General features: G+C 35.8%; 1 long non-coding RNA gene across 3 annotated transcripts in view; it reads right to left on the bottom strand.

The window, feature by feature from the left end:
* LOC141414762 (uncharacterized) overlaps positions 1-20,154 on the bottom strand; it is a 131,174-nt gene that overhangs the window by 27,503 nt on the left and 83,517 nt on the right. For 2 of the 3 annotated variants that reach the window (XR_012439602.1, XR_012439604.1), the window contains 2 exons: positions 19,672-19,863; positions 12,375-13,618 (listed from right to left, as the gene is read on the bottom strand). This is a non-coding gene — a long non-coding RNA (uncharacterized lncRNA). Of the gene's footprint in view, positions 1-3,642; positions 3,781-12,374; positions 13,619-19,671; positions 19,864-20,154 lie in introns of those variants that run through there. The other variant, XR_012439603.1, reaches the window with a different exon arrangement.

Below are 20,154 nucleotides of genomic sequence, written 5' to 3'. Positions count from 1 at the left end.
GGTATCAAACCTTGTGCTGAAATCTTAAGACAGGAGGACTTTTTGGGAAAACCTGTAAATTACATTTATTTTATCCACCAATAAGAGACTAATGTTCTTACCCTGTTAAACATATTTTGCTCCTTCCTGAATCCTGCCTATTCTTTCAGGTGCTGTACAAATCATAACATACAAAGCCATTTGTATCTATTGATGATATCGGTGACTATATGACAGAAATGAAGAAGATAAAAATGATGATTATCACAACTGTTTAGAGTGTGTCTGTTTTGAGCTATGACAGCCAGTTGACAAAGGGATTAGTGCTTAAGAGGTATATACCCAGTAGGTTTAGGGATTGGATTCTGGTGAGTGAACCTGAGAAATTTCCAATGCCTATTAATCTATGTGCAATCACAAATTTATACTCAATACATGGTGAGAATGTACTTAAAAGATATTTGTAGGGGCAAATTAATAAGAAAATGAAATAAAAAGTATACAGACTAAAAAAAAGAAGTCATAAAACCAGATCCTTCTGCAGATGATAAAATGTCAGTGCAAAAGTCAGAAGTATTGTGTATAATAGTAATGAGAAAAGCAAAAATCTAATTAAGAGACAGGCATTTACAATAACACAAAAAGTTGGGAATGAATTTAATAAGTGCAAAATTCATACTATGAAAACTAAATATATTGTGAAAAGATACTAAAGCATTTCTTAGATTCAATGTCAAAGGCTCAAACAACAAAGTAAAACATACAGAATCTGGACATCTTCAAAATTAGTGAACAAAATTATGAAAAACAGCAACAAGAAAATGAACAGCTGTCCAGTGACAGTGACTAATATCTACAATCCTAGATACTTGGGAGGCTGAGAACTGGATGATCGTAGTTCAAAGCCAGCCAAGGCAAAAAGTTTGTGAGACACTATCTCCACCAATAGTTGAGTGTGATGGCACATACTTGTCATCCCATCTATGACAGAAAGTTTAATACAGGAGGATTGCAGTCTCCTGGAGCCTGAGCAAAAAACAAGACTCTATCTCCAAAATAGCAAAAAAGAAAAGGGCTGCAGACATGGCTCAAGCAGTAGAGCACTTGCCTAGCAAGCGCAAAGCCTTAAGTTCAAAACTTCATCAAAAGAAAAAAAGAAAGCAAAAGTAAAAAGAGAAACAACAGAGTGGGAGAACATTATTGAAAATCATATGTATTATAGAAGAGGCTTCCACCTCAAACATATAAATATAATGGTGAGAACCAATAGAATCCTGAGTGTAGAATTGAATGACTCAGTTGGAGCTGTGACCTTGTGGCCCCCCACTCCTGAATAGCTAGCAGCTGAACTTAGCTAAGACTACTGTAGGGGACCCTCTGGAATCAGGTGTTCTACTTGCTGAGTTCTAGCTCAAGGGCTTATCAGGTCTCTGCATTTTTTACAGGCAGCAGAAAAGTAGCAATAAAAATTTCCAATGTACAGACAATTATAATCCTAGGAATTTTGGGCAGTATTCAGAGCTTTCAGACCTAGGAAAATGCCAAAGTTTCAGTCAATTTTGCAAGACAGAGCTACTATAATTGAAAATGTGATATTGACACATGTTCACAAGGTCAAACACATGTTAACTTGTTTTCTATTTGTAATTGTCATGATAATTTTAATATATATTATGTACCTCTCAAAATTTAAGAAACAAAGACAGATAGAGATTAAGAAAGTATCTAGGATAGCCAGACTAATAAGTGAAGGTGTCTGCACTCACACTTAGAACTACAAAGGCAATCTGTTCTCTGTCTGGACTAATCTTTATAGGTATTGAGGTTCTTGAAAATTTCTATTTCTGTGCCTTGAGTGCATTTTTAAAGCTTTTACTGTCAGGCACCAGTGGTTCACACCTGTAATCCTAGCTACTCAGGAGGCAGAGATCAGGAGGATCACAGTTCGAAGCCAGCCAGGGCAAATACTTTGTGAGACACTGTCTCGAAAATACTCATCACAAAAATGGGCTGGTGGAGTAGCTTGAGATGTAGGCCTTGAGTTCAAGCTCCAGTACCACACAAAAAAAAAAAAAATACTCCAGTCATTCCTAAGAAATATGTGGTTCAAATGACTATTTCATTAGAATCATTTATTATTAAAGTTCTCTATAATTAAAGTCGAGTTACTTCAATGACTCCTATTCAGTTTCCCTCAGAATGTGAGAACACCTAAGTTACTTTATCTGTAGAATGATTGCAAGCGCTGCTTTGAAATAGCCAAGGTGAATATTGGTTGAGTCTTCTGTGACGAGAGTAAGGAGATTATTTCTCTTGCCCACACCAACTGCACCTGCATAGCGGGGTAGATGTCACATGCCCGCTAAACAGAAATTCATGGGGCATATTTAGATAACACTTCATAGAAATGCCATTTCTTAAGTGGGCTCTGTTTAACTCTCTGTGGATTTCAGTTTAATTCTTTGCCTTTTCTCTTTTTTGTTAAACATTTCCAGCTGTCATCACACTTACACTAAAGAGAAGGATCACTTGGCACTGCTCTGAAAGCCAGTGCTGTGGTTTCACGGAGTCTGTGGTCCCTGCACAATGACGAGTTCAGGACACGTTCTCGAGCTGCATTTTATCTAATCAAGTGGAAATAATGAATTTTTCAACAATCTTTTCAAGATCAGCACAACTTTGACTATTGTTCACATTGGGAAGAATTTTTAATGGTCTAATCCATCAAAGATTGTAAACTTGGGAAACCTGTGCACCCTGGTTTTTACTTCTCTAAATTACTGTGTCTTTCATGAAGAAAAGAGTTCATGTTTATCACTGTGGATGTTTATGTCTCCTTTTTCTCTTGCATTCCTTTTTGCCTGGCTTCAGGTAGCTCCACCATTTAGTATTGCACAATTTACTGAAAGTTACTTGGTCAGGAAATGTTTCCACTTCTGCAAAGTGAAGAATAATTCTTTCCATCATAACTTCATTTTCAGCCATCTGACTCATGTCCGTGTTGTCAGGTTTGACATATCTTTTATCCTCTCTAGCTTATGTGAAACTTCTTTGAGGAACTCTTATGTGACATCCAACTTGAACTCACTGCCCTTCAATGTTTTCATTGAAACTGACAATCCCTTTCACCAAAGTTCACGTTAAGATGAATTGCAGTTTCCTGTGAATATCTCAACTCCTCACTGAATTATACATCGCTGTGAAAAAGACTGTGTCCCAGCCACACTGCTTTCATCCAAACTATGTGCACAAAGCAGCCTTTAAAAACAATTATGAAATATGTAAACTCAAGGAGCAATGTGTGCATTGAAAGAGACTTGGCACTGCTTCTGACATGGACAGTATCCTCAGTAATAGCTAAGGAATGAAGGAGCCTCTTCACAGTCATAGTTCTGGCTTGAAGAAAGCCAGGTCCAATGGCCATGGAATGTGTATTATTTCCAGGTTAACTAAGGAAGATCAAAAGCAGGAAGCTCATTGAGACACCATGTCTGAGGGCTGAAGGGGTGCTTCAAGTGGTAGAGCCCCAGTACTGCCAGAGAGAGAAGGGAGAATGACACACACACACACACACACACACACACACACAGAGAAAGAGAGAGAGAGAGAAATTGAGAGAGAGAGAGAACTACAGGCATTCATATGTGTTAGTTCCAGTCTTACCTTCCAGTAACCCTCCATATGGACTCCACGGTGTCCTCACCTCCTGCTCTTCAGTCCTTCAACCATGTCCTCCTGTGATTCCTTGAATGCAGCAAACTGAGCATCCATAACCCAGAGAACTCAGCTCCTACTTATGAACTTAGACAGACAGGGATAAATAACCAAACCTTAAGCTCATTTGACCAACAAACCTTTAATGGTTGCCTTACTATTCAAAAGAATTTTCAGTTTAGTTTAGAGTATTTTATTGAATGATCTTTCCTTATACCTGTGTGGAGCTCTTTATTAGATTTCTTTCCAGGATGATAATCCTTCTTCTTTTAATACAAATTTATTTCTTACATAATCCACATGAAAAAGCTTGTAATTTCACTTTATAGATAATTCCCTAGGCCTTTACAGTAGCTTAATTCTTATTTCTATTCAGTAATAATTTTCTTCTATTTGTTTAAATGAAATATTCAAATAATCTTTTTGTCATTTTATGTTGACATCTGGGTATCAAATCCCTGGATTTGCCTCCTACGGAATCAATCCCATATCTTTCATCCCACAGAAATACTCAGGGTGAAGCATCAGACACTCTCCTAAGTGTCTGGACACACTCCCAGTCATGCTTTAGGTGTCATCACTGAATTTTCAGGTAATCAGGGAATCCTCCCCTGCCTCAGATCTGTAGTCTCACCTGCTCTCCCTGCATTTCTAGACTTTTCTACCTCTTATTTCCCTCCTATAAAAGCCAACATAGATGGCCTACCTGAGGGATTCAAATTTCTCCTATTTTGACAAGAGCCACTTTGGGAATTTGAGAACAGTCCCTTTCTCACTTGGTTTATCCCCTCAGGCTCTTCCCATAGCATTAAATAATAAAAGCATGCTCAAGATTTTCCAACACAAAACAGATAAAACCCCATCACCTTCAATCACTCCTTAGTTTTCTTCCTATTTCTTTTCTTCCTTTTTATAGCCACAAGCCCCAGAGAGGTGAACACATGCATTCACCATCTTCTTTTGTATTCCAAAAACAGCAATCATCATACTGAATTCAGTATTTTTCTCAAATTGTTCTCCTTAAAAAAAAATTGAACTCTTCTCATTAAATCCAAGGATCTTTTCTATCTTTGTCTTATTTGTATTTTAGGCAGCATTTTAAGTTAGTTGACAAATCTCTCTTTTGAAAGACACTATTTTCTCCCATCCTTTCCTGTTTATTGGGGTAAAAAGTTACCATTAATAAAGATCAAAAGCTGTAGGCAAATAGCCCAATAAAGTGTGTACACATCCTTGAAGATACCCTATAAATAAAAACCTAATACATGTCTAATATCCATCGTACACATATTCCTTTCTAGGAAATGTATCTGTCAAGTTACACATTAGTCTAGCCACTATAAGGTTAGATTAGTTTTCCTTTGTTTTGAACTTCACGTAGAGTCATTTGCTATTTATTATTCTTGTGGGCTTCTTCACTCTGTAATATGTCTAAAATGCATCCATATTGCTTCATACAGGAGGAATATAGAATACTTCATCCTTGTGTATCTGCTTTATGAGAAAATAAAATTTACTTATCCTTTCTTTGGGTAGCAACCATTTAGGTTATTTTTACTGCACTGAGCATGTTTTTGCCATTGTATTTTTGTAGCTATAATAACATTTTTCTAGGAGTAGAATAGCTGAGTTGTTTTATTTTGCTTAGCTTGAAAATTTTCAAAAATGAACACAGTCACTTTCCCTCCCTTCAAAGTATATTGTAATTCTGTATACTACATATGTAGTATACACAAAACTTGGGATTGCTGGTCCTTTAAATGATATTCTGGTGGACATCTCATTGTAGTTTTAATTTTTTATTTCCCTAGTGACAAGTGATATGCTTTCATATGCTTATTGGCTGTTCAAAAATTATCTTTAGTGAGAAGTTTTGCAAACCTTTTGTCCATTGATATTTTATTTGGATTTTCTACCTTTTCTTGTTCATATGTAAGGTTATATATATATAATATATACTAATGCAGTGCAATATTCATAGTCATTTGAATTGTTCTTCAAGGTATTTGCTTATTTAAAGAATGTGATTGTGTCCTTGTCATTTATTTGCATTCTTCTCATGTATGGATATTTACATATATATTACATAATATGTAAATACATATATGTAAAGGTCTTATTCTTTAACGATTTATGTGTATATCGATGATCTATTTAAAATTAACTTTTGTGTTTGACAAAATAGGAAAAAGGCTCATTATTTTCCCACTATGGATGTCCAACTGGTCCACTACCACAACTGAGTTTACACAAGACCTTGTCATTTTTTCAGCTAATATTTCCATTTCCTTGCAATATTCGTCCATCATGACATCAATACTGCATTACCTTAAGTGTTTTGTAGCTTCATGATGGCTTTATATTTAGTAATGCAATTACTACAAACTCATTCTTTTTCAGTATCACTGTTCTTATTTTAGTTCCTTGAATTTCATTATTCATTACCAAAATTGAATAGAATCAGTTTTTCAACTTTTACAAAGACCAAGCTGAGCCATTTTGAACAGAACTGCAACAAATCTATGCATTATCTGGGCAGAAAACCTCTAAAATATATTGAGTCTCTCATTTTACAAAGGTAGTATGTATCTACTATATCTTAGATTCCCTAATAATATTTTCAGCTCTCATTATATCTTTCATTTGATTAATTCCTAGATTGATGCTTTGGTGTGCTATTGCAGCAAATATTTTTATACTTTATTTTCAGTTTTTATTTTTAAAAATTAAATAAGTCTCATATTAACCTTACATGCAATGATGTTGTTAATTTACCTATTAATTTTATTTTATTATTTCAAGATACACAATTATTTCTGCTGTGAATGACGAAATTTTTTTTCATAAGTTCCATGTTTTATACTGTTATTCTACACTAACTATAACCTCTAGTACACTGTCACTTAAAACTGACGTTACTGAACAAATATCTTTTTCTCAAACGGGAGAAAAAGCACACACTGTTTGACTGAATGTGATGTTAGTGCAAAAAATTTTGTTTTTCTTTGGTTTTCTGGTGGGGGAGGTCTGTCTATTATAGTAAGGAAATTCTCCTCTAGTGCTAATCTACTGAAAATTTAACATAAGTCATAAATGTTAGATGGCACCAATTGACTGCGTGTTCTGGTGATGGTCATACAAGCTTTTAATCTTTTTCTCCTAATGTAGTGAAATATATTGATTAATTTTTCAAAAGCTAATTCAACCACATATTCCAGGAGGAATTCCACTAGACTTTGTGGTGTATTATTTTTCACCTATCATAAGATTTGGTTTTCTAATATCAGTTTTGGATTTGGGCCTTTCAATAATGAAAAATACTGATGTATAATTATTCTTCATGGATGTGTTCTTGCCTTGGTTTGTAATCCATTTGTGTTGACTTTGTAAAATAAGTTGGAAAAAAATCCTTTTTTGAATGTCCTCTGGTAAAGTTTATGTAATGATATAATTTTTTATTAAATTTCAATTCAATATTAAATTAATATATATTTCTCAGAGTTATGGGAACCAGGTCCCATTTATGAGCATCCCAACATTGTAGTAGATTTGCTCTGGCTGTCTTCTGTTTTTAGATTACCTATTACCCCTTCCAGTACCCAACTTTTTAACGCAGTCTCAGAATTCAGTAAATCTTATAAGGTAGACCAGCTGTATCTGGGGACCTTCAGTTTTCCCACCTTCATGTTTGGTCTCAGCTAACAAAGGCTCACTGGTTTTACATTCCCTGTAACCAGTAACCATATGGATAGAACCAACTCACAGTTCACATCCTGTAGCAGCAAATGCTCTGTGAAAAGAAATAGCTGCCTACAAGTCAAAAAATTATAATTTCTTAGAGATTTGTCTTAAGCTATCATCCTTTTATTTTATTCTATCACTCTCTCTCTCTCTTTCTCAACTCTCTCTCTCTAACTCTAGCAATTTACATGGATTCTACTACCATCTGCATCATAAATTTGTTTTACTTCTGTCATTTGTTCTCCAGAAAATTTGCTTAAGTAACTTTATACTGGTATCTCATGGGAATCCAAAATTTTAGTTATCTGAGTTTAGTCTTTTTTCCTCAAACCCTTTGCTGTGTCACCACACAGTAAACAAAGTCAATATCCACAGGCTTGCCAAAGCCAGAATCATAAACAATATTCTTAACTTTTCTTCCAATTGCCTAAAGAATCTACCTCCTAATTCTTTCATTCTCTGACCCTTCGTACCACTGCAGTTAATCACCCAGCATCTCCTCTGAAACTGTAGGAAGGTTTTGTTGTTTTTGTTTATTCCTAAGATCCACATTAGCCTATCTGCGCAAATCTGGCCAAGAATATTTAGATAAAATTATAATCATGTTACATCCATGTTTAATACATTCGGATTTTCCTTCTTCTTGGGTCAAATTTCAATGCTTTAAAGTGTTCTTCACTTATGACATATATGAATATCAGTATTATTTGCCACTCTTCACTGAGCTGAAGCATTTCTGTCATTCTCTGCTTTGGTTTTGTTTGATTCCTCCCACAGTGCTGCTTCTCATCTTTTTACTTTGTGTTTGCATTTCTTGAAACACTTTTCTCTCATCTGCCTGACTTGTTCCCCTGGGAATAACTAAATCCACAACTATCCTTTAAATTTCATTTGAACATCTCTACATAAAACTATCTGTAAAGTTGTTTACTTCAAAGGACAGAAAAGAAGAGGTGGTTAGCCATGTAGATAAAAATGATGAGAATTAAAACTTTCATGATTAAACCCAACTAGTCCAGGATTTTACCACTGGCATTCTACATTCTATTTAGAATCCTATTCTATTTAGCATGCCAACCAAAAGCTGAGAACAGCCATGGACATCCATGCCACATTGGAATTCCATGAGAAGTACCACAATCTGGTTGTATCCACACCAACCTGCTCAGTCCTGTTTTGACACCTAGGGGATATGACTGTCCACACATCCCCTCCTTTCAGTTAGAAAGGAAAATTAGTTGAAGAATGCACCATACCTCTTGAAAGGAATTCATGAATCCCTTCTTTGGGATAAATCTATCTGCCTGGTACATACAAGGAAATTTAATTAGAAATTCACAATTCAGATATTTGTAAATAAGTGCTTTGGTAGTATTTCTGGTTTGTTTGCTTAGAATCAAATGGTATATGCTTCAATTTCTATAAGAGAGTTTAAAGGCAAATTTTAAAACATATTGAGAATACTCTTATCCTTAACCACAGCTAAAATACTTCAAATCTGGCAGACACAAATTTTCCTTAAATAAGCATCTTGTTAACAATGAAAAGACATGTAAAGATAATCCACAATCCTACTTCTTTTATGTGGTAGGTTAAAACTAAATCATGAAATCAGAAGATTGAATAAATATTCCAAACCACCCTCTATTGTTGGCACTTCAATGTTGGGAACATTACTTCACCCAAACCCCTATTTACTCCTCTCTAAAAGTGTGTAACATACATAATCTTGAATGGAGAGTGTCCTTGCAATTATGCTTTGGTCATAATGAGTTTTGCTATTCTAAAGCCAAAAATTTCCATTTTGGTGTTTAAATTTCTTCAGTATTTTCTGTATACATAATTATAATACATAATTAAATAATTATTCCAAAAATACATTGAATTTACTTTAAACAGTAAATATCATAGAACAACATTGAAATCTAGGACTCACTCCTCATTCTCTTCAGTGATACTTCTTTAAATGCAAGCCAATACTGACCATAGTGACTACATTTTAAGTAGTATTTTTCATTTATATTGTAAATCTAATTTTAAAATACATTGCATACTGTTAATGTCCATTCTAAACAGGAATGTACATGCTATGGTTTGAATATTTTCTCCCCCAAAAACAAATTCATGTATTGCCAATGTGGTGATAATAAAAGGTGGAATGGTTAAGACATAATTAGGTTGTGAGAGCACCTCCCTTGAACATGAGACTAAGGTCATTATGAAAGAGTTTTCATGTAGGATTTGGTTACCTTGTTCTTCTGCCTTCAGCCCTGTGAAGACCCAGAGTTCCCCTTCTCTGAAGGCTGCAACACAAGGTACCTTCTTGGATATAGAAAGTAGTCAACCAATCTTGTTCTTTGTCTTGAACTTTCCAGACTCCAAAACTGTGAGAAATACATTCATGTTCTTTCTAAATTACCTAGTCTCAGGTATTTTGTTTTAGTAGCAAAAACCGACCAATAAAGCATATACTTGATATTGATGTTCTACACTGGCCTAGAATTACCTCTTCAATTTAGCACTCATGCTCTCTGTGGAAGTTCCAGTTTATTCATCTGTCTTTTTTCTTCAATATGTAAGATAGTCCAGATGGGTGTCTGCAGCATACTCATTAAGTTAGTTGTCTTGACAGCCATGGCATCTGCCTTTTTACACTTCTGTTTGTGTTCATTAAAGGTGCCATCATCAGTGTCACTGTTGTCATAACAAACACTATCAGTACTTGTGCTTCTGATGCCCAGTGAGGGCTCTTTTGTCTGGCTGATAATTGTTACCTAATTTTACAGAAACTTCTATGATTCACTCTTAATTTTCTAAATCCTTTAACTTTTACTTCCTCTTTTATCACAACCCAACCTGGAATTTAAGTGTGGGCCCAAAAGGACTGACACAGGGAAAATTTTAAGAAACAGACAAAATAGCACACTCCAAATCATATATGGTCTCTAAAACTCAATGGAATATACTTGAAACAAACTTTCATACTTGAATGTTCTCTTTCTGAGTTCCAGGAAGCATTATAAACTTCCTGTAGACAGAATCTATACTACCTAACAAATTAGAACCACAATTATGCCCCCCATGGAGAATATAGTGGCAAATAAGGTTATTTTTAACTTTGGAGCTATGATTTTTAAAACACCATTTCTTCATTTGTATTTCCCAAATGAGTAACTGTTCCTGGACGTCACCGCCTTGGTTTGTGTCTTTTATTTTTTTTAACATCTGAGATATAGCAGGAGTTTTGTGTCCTTTATTTTTTAATATCTGAGATATAGCAGAAGGCCACAGTTGATTGCAAAGTGTTGCTAATCCAAACTTGGTTGTGCAGGCAAATCATTAAGAGCTGCATCTTTTCAATGAAGCCTAATATAGGTCATGCCATCTGCATTAATTATGGGACTAGAGCTTGTAAAGGAACAGAACATGAAGGGATATGTTATCAATGGCCCCTGAAGGACACCCAGAGACTTTCATTTTCAAGATTAGCTAAGATATGAGCTAACAAAAATTCCTAATCTCGGTGAGACATTAAATATTTTTTAACCCTATGAAGCAACAAAAGAAAGGAATAATCTGGTCAAGAGCACAGACAAGACTTAGAATATGAAAAAGAGAGAGATGTGGAGCCATTTTCAAAACTTCAATTAGAATCTACATCTGTACAGTGACTTAAGTACCACCTTCAAAGAACAAGTTATGTCACTTATAAAATGATAATTTTCAGGATTACTCTAAATAATTCAGATGATAAAACTAAAGTAAGGAGACCAGAGCCCATATCAAGGGCAGTCTCAACAACTATTAGGTATTGTGGTTAAAATTTTATTGGCTTTTTTATTCTCTGCTGCCCAGTATCCATTAAAATATTCCTAAGAAAATTTCTATACCATTAGACTTATAAAATATTGAAAGATACTTTAAAGAGTATTATCAATTTCTTAGTCCAGTGATTTATGAAGAGTCTCATTCTACCATCTATGGAGTATGCCAGAAAGTAAATTTTACATGAATGTAGTTTGTAATTATAATTGGGTGGACAAAATTATATCGAAAGGCTATCCCTAAATAATATTTATAATTATATAGTTAAGTTCATAAGAAATGAAAAGTTTAAATATAATTAAGTTATTTGGGACATGAGTTTTAAACAAATCAAGCAGTCAAATTAAGCTCTATCAGCTGTTTACAAGTTTTTCAATATTCATTTGCTCAAACTCATGCCTGTTGTTGCCTGAAAACCCGTTTTCCTCCTCCAGAAATACTAAATATACACAAAAATAACAACTAGAGAACAAAAAAAAGTAAACAGTGAATTATTCAGGATAGCTTCTCTGAAGAACGATGCATATAGATCTTAACCAATGGGACTTGCTAAGGATTACAAGACAAATGAGAAGCTGAGCACATTTCTTTGGATAACTTTTATTTATAAATGTGAGATGTAACTGACTGACTTCCTCACTTTTGGACAAATACTGTCTATCTTTGTATGCCACAGCTATTTTGTCTTCATATAAAGTTGGAGGTGGAAGGTCATGGCACTAGAGAAGAGGGGATACGTTTTAGAAATTCTAAGAAAGAATTATTGAATAAACTTGGATATGAAATAGAGATGTAGAGAAAGGAGAGGGGTTTTAGAAGTGGAGAACCTCTTGAATGAAGGGTGACTCGAACTGAAGAAATCCAAGTCCCCTTTTTAGGAATGAAGTCAAATGCATTGAACTCGGTACAGTGAGCACAAAACTTGGCACATTAAAACACTAGAAATAAATCAGGGGATTACAGATAATGCCTCCTGTGTATTTTTATCTAGACTTTTAAAAAATAACAGAGATCATCTTTCTTAAGTCATGTTGTTATCACTTCTAAAAGGATTTATGTTTTCATGGGAGACTTTTGAAGAAGAGTTTAAAGCAAAAGGAATAAAAGTCATTGTGGAATATAGACATTCATGAATGCACATGTATGCAAAGAGGAACAGCAGTTAGGAACATTGAGGTGATCAAGAGTGAATGCAAGGGAGCATTAAAGATGAAGAGTCATATGCTAGGCAAGTCCAGCCTAGGTTGTGATACCTTCAACATCATTCTCAGTGGTCTGGGATTGGTAGGGAGTAGGGCATGACTTGGTGCTTTCAAAAGAAGAGATAATGACACAGACTGACTGAAAGACCACACTGCCTATTAGAGGACTGACTTGGAACAGTAAGACACAGAACAGAGAGTGCTATTAAAAGACTGGTAAGAATTGGATGGAAATATCAGATTTAAATAAGTCTTAGAGACTTCGGTAGGTAGCATGTGCAATTAATATAAAGACAGATCATACATCTAAATGGATCTTACTGTACATCAGACACTAAGTTCCCAAACAAATTACCTCGTGACAACAGCAGTGATAGGATCAAATATCACATTATTTTTCTTCTACAAATGAAGGAGCTGAGTCAGATACAGAATAGGAAGCCCTCTGTGTTAGTCAGAAATTTTGTCATTGTGACAAAGGAGGAAGGATTTATATTTGTTTGTGGTTTCAGAGGTTTCAGTCCATGATCATCAGACTGTTGTTTTGAGGCCATGGTGAGGCAGAACATTATAGTGGGCAGGGCAGGGAGAAGCAAAGTTGCTCACTTTGTGGCAGCCAGGAAGCAGAGAGAGACAGACAGACAGACAGAGAGACAGAGAAGAGCCAGGACAAGGCATGGTCACCAAACACTCCCCTACACACAGTGACCTCTTACAAAGGCCATGGGTATCTTAGGAGACAGAGGAACTATATACTTCTAACAAGAGAAGTGAAGTCATTATTACTGTGCACCCTTTGCTCTCAATGACTATTTCTATTGCTCACTTTTTTGAGGAAGAGAAAAGTAATTTTGTCACCTTATAATTGGTGAAAGATTCACACAGACAGCACCACAAAGAACACCCTCTCCCCTTGGGATAAGAGAAAAATAATGTAAGAAGTCCTTTAGAATTAATTTATGACCTTTTTATACATTTGTTCAATAAGTATCTTTATACCAGATAGATGGGAACACTTAGGAAGAAAATGATTCAGTAGACAAAACTTACTGTTCACCTATTTTGTGTTGAAAATAATTGTTTGACATCCAGTGGACACCTTGACATTGAAGTCCTCTCTAGTGCTCTCTGTTTTTATTTGTAACTGTCATTCTCAACTGCAGGGACAGAAAATAAGTATGATATTATAGCTGCCAGTTCAAACGGTGCTCTACAAGGAGAAAAGCTTGATCACACAATTGTTTGACTCTTTCCATCTTAATGTAAACATGCTGTATTTTGTCAAGAAAATTATAGTAAATATTCTAATATTAGCCATGATGTGGGAGACCAATACCAGAATACTCACCGCACTGTGCTTTTGTATTTTGTAAAATGCACTTTATGTTTAACTTTTGTTTCTAATTATTTTTGAAAAAATATTTGGCCCGGTCAGGAGTAACATAAAGGGTATGGGTTTAACATTTTGTACTCCTTTGACTGCTTTTACACTTTATACACAAATTGTATGGTGTAATTTTGGCAACTCAGAAACTTTAACAGTCATTTTCTAAAAATAGAAAATATATTTTTCAGGATCTTAAAATCTCAGTTACATGTAAGACTGTATTTCTGGTCACCATAGTATGACCTATGGTTAGTATCTATTGTCTGTTTTTATAAATAAAGTTTTATTGAGATATAGCCTTATCCATTCATCTACATGTTGTCTTTGATACTTTTGTACTACAACAGAGACTGTGTGGCCTGCAGAGTCTGTGTCTATACAGAAAAGTTTTCTAACCTATTTTTATTTATGCACTAACTATCTTCCCATGTCCAGTTCCCAGAATTCTGTGATTGTGAATTTATTCTATAGACTTGGGCGCTATGGAGGGTGTCTGGCCAGAGGGGTGGCAGTTCTACTGTTAAAAATTCTAAGTAAGAATTAATTTTTATTTAGAAACACAAAAACATTTTTCTAGGAATAGGACATGTGACACATTGGCAGTAAAGTTATCTTATTGAATAGTTTTGTCGCAAATCGAGAGCATGCCTGCCATTGCTGCTGTGTTTCCCCCATGAACAAGCAGTGGTAGCAAGGAGTGGCTGTCAAACCCCAGGGGAAATACATATGAATATGAAAAGGTAAAGAAAAATAAATCTTTAAGAGATGCAGCCTATAGGAAAAGCTGTTTAAATTTGGTTTTAAGACCTTGATCTTTTCTTCCTTTGCACTTTCCTTATAATTTCAGCATCAGTAAAGATTACTAGTAATAGCTTATCAGTTAGTGACAAGAACATCTGGGTCCTGTCTCCCTTGACGCATTTTAATCAGGTCAATGGAAGGAAACTCAGCAGCTGAAAGCTATCTGTTTTCTTGCAATGATTGCATAATATAATTAAAAGTATTTTATCAGCATCCCCTGGCAGAAAAGAGAAGCTCAATGCCTGTGGCCTCATTGATGTGAATTGCCAGCATTTTTTAACACTTGAGGAACTTGTCATATAAATCATTATCTCATACTCTAAAACTCCATTAGCTTTTTGGAGCTCATGTATGCTGCTAGTCAGGGAAAAGACTTTCAGAAAGCCTCTAGCTTTCAAAATCATAAATCCCAGGAAGTGTCAGTTGCAGTTGCATTGAAAACATTCATGCAATTCAAACTTCTGTAGACAGAACTCAAGTCTTCACTCAACTCTGAGTCACACAAAGATACAGATATAGCCAGAAAATATCACATGGTGCTCTTCCCACAAGGGGGTGCCTGTTGAGATTTGGAGTCAAAACGTATGCCACTCTTCCATGGCAGCAAAAACTGTGTGATTTTTTTGGCTCAGTTTTTTCTTATGGAAAACAGGGCTATAAATTAACCACTTACCTCACCTTATTATATCCATTGCAATAAGATTCTTTTGAAAAAGTGCACATGTTCTGATAAATGGGTCCCTGTTAGCAAACTTAATGTATCAATTATCCAAATGTGTAGAAATTTGGCAGTATTTAAACTATTTTATTTATTTGTTTGTTTGTTTGTTTTTGCAATACAAGGTTTGAACTCAGGGTCTACACCTTGAGCCATTCCACCAGCCCTTTTCTTTTTGTTTTTTTTTAATTATTATTTTATTATTCATATGTGCATACGAGGCTTGGGTCATTTCTCCTGCCTGCCCCCACCCACTCTGCCCCCTCCCTCTCTCCCTCACCCCCTCAATACCCAGCAGAAACTATTTTGCCCTTATTTCTAATTTTGTTGAAGAGAGAGTATAAGCAATAATAGGAAGGAACAAGGGTTTTTGCTGGTTGAGATAAGGATAGCTATACAGGGTGTTGACTCACATTAATTTCCTGTGCGTGGGTGTTACCTCCTAGGTTAATTCTTCTTGATCTAACCTTTTCTGTAGTTCCTGGTCCCCTTTTCCTATTGGCCTCAGTTGCTTTTAAGGTATCTGCTTTAGTTTCTCTGCGTTGAGGGCAACAAATGCTAGCTAATTTTTTAGGTGTCTTACCTATCCTCACCCCTCCCTTGTATGCTCTCGCTTTTATCATGTGCTCAAAGTCCAATCCCATTGTTGTGTTTGCCCTTGATCTAATGTCCACATATGAGGGAGAACATACGATTTTTGGTCTTTTGGGCCAGGCTAACCTCACTCAGAATGATGTTCTCCAATTCCATCCATTTACCAGCGAATGATAACAATTCGCTCTTCTTCATGGCTGCATAAAATTCCATTGTGTATAGATACCACATTTTCTTAATCCATTCGTCAGTGGTGGGGCATCTTGGCTGTTTCCATAACTTGGCTATTGTGAATAGTGCCACAATAAACATGGGTGTGCAGGTGCCTCTGGAGTAACCTGTGTCACAGTCTTTTGGGTATATCCCCAAGAGTGGTATTGCTGGATCAAATGGTAGATCAATGTCTAGCTTTTTAAGTAGCCTCCAAATTTTTTTCCAAAATGGTTGTACTAGTTTACATTCCCACCAACAGTGTAAGAGGGTTCCTTTTTCCCTGCATCCTCGCCAACACCTGTTGTTGGTGGTGTTGCTGATGATGGCTATTCTAACAGGGGTGAGGTGGAATCTTAGCGTGGTTTTAATTTGCATTTCCTTTATTGCTAGAGATGGTGAGCATTTTTTCATGTGTTTTTTGGCCATTTGAATTTCTTCTTTTGAGAAAGTTCTGTTTAGTTCACTTGCCCATTTCTTTATTGGTTCATTAGTTTTGGGAGAATTTAGTTTTTTAAGTTCCCTGTATATTCTGGTTATCAGTCCTTTGTCTGATGTACAGTTGGCAAATATTTTCTGCCACTCTGTGGGTGTTCTCTTCAGTTTAGAGACCATTTCTTTTGATGAACAGAAGCTTTTTAGTTTTATGAGGTCCCATTTATCTATGCTATCTCTTAGTTGCTGTGCTGCTGGGGTTTCGTTGAGAAAGTTCTTACCTATACCTACTAACTCCAGAGTATTTCCTACTCTTTCCTGGATCTATTTTGGAGAAGTTTCCATGGGCCCACCAGCCCTTTTCTGTGATGGGTTTTTTTGAGATCAGGTCTCGCAAACTATTTGCCTGGGCTGGCTTCAAATGGTGATCTTCCTGATCTCTGCCTCCTTGAATAGCTAGGATTACAGGTGTAAGTCACCAGCACCCAGCTATTTTACCTATTTTAAATTAAAATATATTTTATATATACAAAACTATATAAAGTATTCAGAGGAATGAATTTTGAAATTTTATGTAACCCTCAAAGGAAACAGGGTTCAAAACTTTCCTAGCATGCATCAAATTCCCTTGAACGATTTTCTAGACGATTCTAGCAGTCAGCCTCTGAGAAGGGCAACACTTTCAGAGTTCTGCACTTCCTTTTCTTGGTCTTCAGATGAAGGGGATTTCACAGCATACATTTGGTGTGCCTGGCTTCTTACTGTCCTGACACTGTTTTTAAGAGTCATCCTGTCATTGTGTGTACCTTTACTCCCTCTGTTACTATCAAAACTCTATGAATTCTATTCTATAGAACATTAGTGGTTTTTTTTCCTGTTTGGAGCTATGATGACCAAGGTTGCTGTGAATTTTCTTGAATACATCTTTTTGCATATCTATTTTCATTTCTCTTTGGAAAATATCTGTGAGGAGAAACGCTGGAAGGTAGCTGCATGTATGACCTGATAAGAAACTTCCGAAATACTCTGCATAGTGTTCAGACTATCTCACACACTTAACAGCACTGCGGGAATACTCAGTCATTCTACATGTTTAACAATATTTTGCATTGTTTGTACTGAAATCAAATTGGAGATGTGAGATGGAACCCTCTCCATACAAAATTTGGTTCAAATGTCAAGACTGGTGACGTCAAACCCATACCAAGAAGATGTGTTAAAGATTTATCACTGACTTAACCAGCTTTCTGGGGAGAGCTTAGCAGGCTCCCAACTAGATCCAGAATTGGCTGAAAATGCAGTCAGCTGTGACTGGCTGGAGTTTATTACTTTTAGAAGAGGAACTGGGGTGAGGATTTCCACATTGGCCAGAGCAGAGCTTACATGGTTTGAACATCCAAGCAATGTCAGCAAAGGGAGTCTTAGGCTTTCATACCAGCTTGCACAGATGTAGACCAGAAATGGAAGAAGTGGTAAGACTTGAACGCTATCATCAGTCAAACATCCAACATGGAGTCAGACAAACTCCTACACACTGTGTTTGGATACATTGTCTTTGTAATTTCTCTTACATTTTCTCATGGATGTGAAATAATGTCTCACTTTAGTTTTAATTTAACTTTACTCAATAACTATTGCTGTTGAACAAAGGTAAACAACCTATGGATCACTAGGACATTCTTTTGGCTCATTATTCAATTCAAAGTTTTTGCACAGTCAAGTGTGACATTTACTTTCTATTCATGATTTGTTGGAAGATATATGGATTTTGGACATGAGTCCTTCATAAAGCCTTGTGTGTGCATGTGTGTGTACACTTATACACACATGAACACATACATGAAACATTTTTCATGTAACTCAACATTCTTGGGAATGGACTCTATTTGAATTTTTCCTGTCTTAAAATTTTGTAACTTTATGTTTTTAGGGAAGATATTTTTGCCAGATAAATCTTAGGCTGAAAGATTTTTTTTCTTCTGAACTTTAACCTTGCCATTTGACTGTTTTCTAGTCACCATTTTTCCAAGGACAATGTAACCACTGCTGTTATTATTTGCCGTGTTTTGTAAACTGTCTTTTTTTTCCCTCTGGCAACTTTTAAGACTTTTTCTGTGTCATGAATTGATTTCTCAATTTGACTTTTTTTCTGAGCATCATGATTCTTGTATTTATATTTCTTGGGTTAAATGTGCCCTGGGACTTTGGAGTTAGTATCTTTCACTTTGGAAACTTCTAAAAACTACCTTTTCCATATATGTAAGCTATCTTCTTTTTACTCTCCATGTGAACCCCATTATATGTATAATAAACCATTTCATTTTGTTTCACAAATTGTTGCACTTATTGTGGGGGTTTGTACATTAGTTAGTTTTAATTGATGTGTCTTCAAGGTTACTATCTCTCTCCTTTGTGACTTGTCTGACACCCACAAAATGAGCTTTTTATTTCTAAGATTGTGTTTTCCATTTCTAATGTTTTTATTTTATTAATTTTCTTTGTTCTGCAAAACTAACCTGCTTATTTAATCTTACTGTTTTCCTTGTCTCCATATCTGTTAGCATAATTGTCATAGCTGTTTTAAAGTCATCGGTATAGTCTCTAAATTTGGACCATCTCTAGTCTTGCTTTTGTTGACTATTTTTTATCTTAATTATGGTTGCATTACTTCAAGGTCTTTTACTTATAGTTCATATGCATACTAGAGTTTATATATAAAAGGATGGTGAAGACTAAAGAAGATAATATTTATCTTCCAAAGAACCCTGGCCTCTTCCTTTGCTGCATAGTCACCATGGTGGCTATGTGAATCTGATCTACTTTGAAGCTAAGTCTGGCTGTTTTGCAGCTTTGGTTAGGTCTCAGCTTGCTTAAAATATTTTGAAGGCAGAATTATGACTTTCCACTCAGCAGAGCTTTGGGATTTTCCCACTGATAAGATGCTACATTGATTCCATCTTAGCTGTCAGCTTTTAAAACATAGAGAACACTTGTTCTCCTCCTATGTCCTGTGTGCCTCCTGTTGTCTTCCTGGCTCTAGGTCTCCTTTGCTCACTTTCACTCACCTTCTTTGTCCTGCTGCTCTGTCTCCAGTCTTTAGAGAAACACCCCAGTAGTGATCTTCTCTGTCTCAGTGTTTCAGCTTAGTTCTCCTGATCGCATGTCAGTTTTCAGAAGGTCGTGCACAGCCTTGCCCTTCAGGAAAGTGTTGGACACTATAGGATCTCCATCTAACTGCCATCCTTCACCTCACTGTCCTGGAACATAGGGTAAAAGCCAAACCTGTGGCATTAGACAGCACCCCAAAAAAGCGCTTAAACTTTTCCCTACTTGAAAATTTTGGGCTCCTTAATGAATGTTACCATTCTTTTAGATTTATTACAGAAGAAAATCATGCTCATTATGTGAAGATTAAGTTAATTAAAGAAAAGTGCTTCAAAAAGCATAGAGTATTACTTACAAATAAGGTTTTATTACCATTATAAATAACATATTCAGATGCCAATAGTTGATTTTCAAGGATCCCCTTCTAACATTAGGGAACACCT

This window comes from Castor canadensis, chromosome 12 (assembly GCF_047511655.1).
Source record: "Castor canadensis chromosome 12, mCasCan1.hap1v2, whole genome shotgun sequence".
In the NCBI taxonomy this organism is placed as follows: Eukaryota; Metazoa; Chordata; class Mammalia; order Rodentia; family Castoridae; genus Castor; species Castor canadensis.
The sequence above is the reverse complement of the archived record's forward strand: the minus strand, read 5'-3'. Positions and strand labels throughout refer to the sequence as shown.